The sequence below is a fragment of the Myotis lucifugus genome, unplaced genomic scaffold, assembly GCF_000147115.1.
Source record: "Myotis lucifugus unplaced genomic scaffold, Myoluc2.0 scaffold_116, whole genome shotgun sequence".
NCBI lineage: Eukaryota > Metazoa > Chordata > Mammalia > Chiroptera > Vespertilionidae > Myotis > Myotis lucifugus.
The window spans coordinates 1,147,139-1,150,290 of record NW_005871164.1 but is presented as its reverse complement, the minus strand read 5'-3'; positions in this window follow the sequence as shown (position 1 = coordinate 1,150,290).

The following is a 3,152-nucleotide window of genomic DNA, read 5'->3' as shown; positions in this document are numbered from 1 at the left end:
ACGACCGCTACCCTTCCCATTGGCTAATCAGCATATCCTTATGCAAATTAACTGTCAGTCTAGATGGCAGCCGGCAGCCAGACAGCTGGAAGCCAACATGAGGCTTGCTTGCTCCAGTGACTGCAGACTGCAACATTCCCCGCCTGACTTGCCAGCCTCTGAGCTACAACTCTAAGAAACTATGTTGCAAATATAGAAGCTAAACAAAACCCCAGAAATCAGCTTTCAGCCAGCCAGGATCTCAGAGCTAGAGTTATACATTGTTTCAATTATAGCAGCGGAAGCCTCAGAGCAAGAGTCAGAGCTAAAGCTGGCCCAGAATAAAAAAAAAAAGAAAACAAGGAGTGGTTGGGAGCTTCAGTCAATTGCCAGCCTGAAAGCAGCCCTCAGCTCCTCACCCAGACTGGCCAGGCACCCCAGTGGGGACCCCCACCCTGAAAGGTGTGTGACCAGCTGCAAACAGCCACCATCCCCTCATCCAGACTGGCCAGGCACCCCAGTGGGGGACCCCCACCCTGATCCAGGACACTCTTCAGGGCAAACCAGCTTGCCCCCAGGCCTCTATCCTATATAGTAAAAGGGTAATATGCCTCCCAGCACCGGGATCAGCGGAGCAGCGAGGCCTCCTGGCACCGGATCAGCGTGACAGGGGGCAGCGCCCAAACCCCCTGATCGCCCTGCGGCTCTGTGTGTGACAGGATGCGGCGTCCCAACCCCCTGATCGGCCCTGCTCTGTGTGTGACAGGGTGTGGTGCCCCAACCCCCCCCACCCCCTAACAGGCCCTGCTCTGTGTGTGACAGGGTAGAGCCATAACCTCCCCATTGGCCCTGCCCTGAGTGTGACAGTGGCGGCATCCCAACCCCCTGATCGCCCTGCTCTGTGGGTGATAGAGGGCGGTGCCCCAACCCCCTGATCCGCCCTGCTGTGTGTGACAGGGGGCAGTGCCCTAACTCCCCTATCGGCCCTACTCTGTGAGTGACAGGGGGGAGCTCCTCAACCCCCTGATTGGCCCTGCTCTGTGAGTGACAGGGGGAAGCTCCCCAACCCCCTGATGGGCCCTGCTATGTGCGTGACAGGGGGTGGCGCTGCAACCTCCCCATCGACCCTGCCTTGAGTGTGACAGGGGGCGGTGCCCCAACCCCCTAATCGGCCCCACCCTGAGCATGACTGAGGGTGGCATTACAACCTCCCAATCCACCCTGCTCTGTGCATTACAGGGGGCGGCGCCCCAACTCCCCAATCAGCCCTGCTCTGAGCCTGACCAGGGGCTGCACCTAGGGATTGGGCCTGCCCTCTGCCACCCGGGAGCAGGCCTAAGCCAGCAGGTCGTTATCTCCTGAGGAGTCCCAGACTGCGAGAGGGCACAGGCCGGGCTGAGGGACCCCCCCTTCCCCCCCCGAGTGCACAAATTTTTGTGCACCGGGCCTCTAGTATATATATAAAAGCCTAAGTGAACAAACAACCAGTCGACTGATTGCTATGACTTGGACTGACCACCAGGGGACAGACACTCAACACACGGGATAGGGCTCCCTCCTGTCTGGATCAGGCCTGCAGGGATCAGGCAAAAATCAGCTATCCAACATCCCCCGAGGGGTCCCGGATTGTGAGAGGGCACAGGCCAGGCCAACGGATCTGTGCACCAGGCCTCTAGTAATAGCATAATGAATAACTCCCAGTATCTAACAGGAACACTAGGTTCTAATTTTTAATCTGACCACAATTTGTTAATGTAATCTTGAGGATTATTATTCTCTACTTTGCCTCAATTCCCTTTCTATAAATATGCTGATACTGTTATGTTTATAAATAATGCAAATGCTAATACTCTGAATGGAAGTCCTGCAACTAGAGAAGTAAAGAAGAAAGCACATGGAGACTAGTAGGAGGGGCAGAGGCATGGATGGAGGAGAGGCATGGATGGGATGGCCTGACACCAATGTGTGGTGTTTTGTTTTCATCAGGAGGGTTGTGTGGCTCTGGGGGCCTCCTGTGAGGAGCAAAGGGACCCACCCCACACCAGCCCCCCCAGCCCAGGGTTCCAGAGCTGGGAAGAGAAGTCCCTATAACTTTGTGCTATAAAAACCAGCAGAGATTGTGGCTGAGTGGCACAGAAGCTGCTGGAATCGCAGGGAGTTCCCCTAAAAGGGCCAGTGCATAGACTTACTCGGACTTGATCCCTCTGAACTCCAACTCTGGGGTGATGGCTTGAAAGGAACCTGGGACATTAGGGGAGGAACTGATTGTCTGGCATTAGAGCAAGAACCCTCGGGGGTGGCTTCCTCCCAGATGGGTGCTTGCAGGTGTCATTGTTCCTATGCTGAGACCTCCCCTGTCCCAGAGCTGACTGGCAGCCATATCTGAGTTTCCATAAGCGTGGCTCACACTGTTCACTCACCCTGTTGATTCCCCAAGGCCCCACCCCATCCAATTTGCAGCCCCACCAAAGCTGTTTGTAACAGCTTTTCCATATGAATGGCCTGTCCTGGTTCAGGCTTCAGACTTTCCTAAAATCTTTTAAACAAGCAGCAGCTGACTTCAGAGTGCCCCATACCTATCAATAAGAGACCCAAAACCCTGTACTAGCACCAGTCTGCCTCACCAGGGCACTTCTAAGCCCAATACAAGTAGTAGCCATCTGCAGATCTCTCTGAAACTCCTACCAGGTGACGCTAGGCAGTGGATTGGTAGAATCACCATCATTAAAATGTCCATACTACCCAAAGCAATCTATAGATTCAATGCAATCCATATTAAATTACCAATGGCATATTTCACAGACCTAGAACAAATACTCCAAAAATTTATATGGAAACAAAAAAAGGCGCTGAATAGCCACAGATATCTGGAGAAAGAAGAACAAAGTTGGAGGGATCACAATACCAGCTATCAAGTTATACTACAAAGCCACTGTAATCAAAATAGCCTGGTACTTGCACAAGAATAGGTATAAAGATCAATGGAACAAAACAGAGACTCCGAAAATTGACCTAAGCCATTATGCTCAAGTAATATTTGACAAAGGAGGCAAGAGCATACAATGGAGTCAAGACAGTCTCTTCAATAAATGGTGTTGGAAAAATTGGACAGATACATGCAAAAAAATGAAACTAGGCCACCAACTTATACCATACACAAAAATAATATTAAA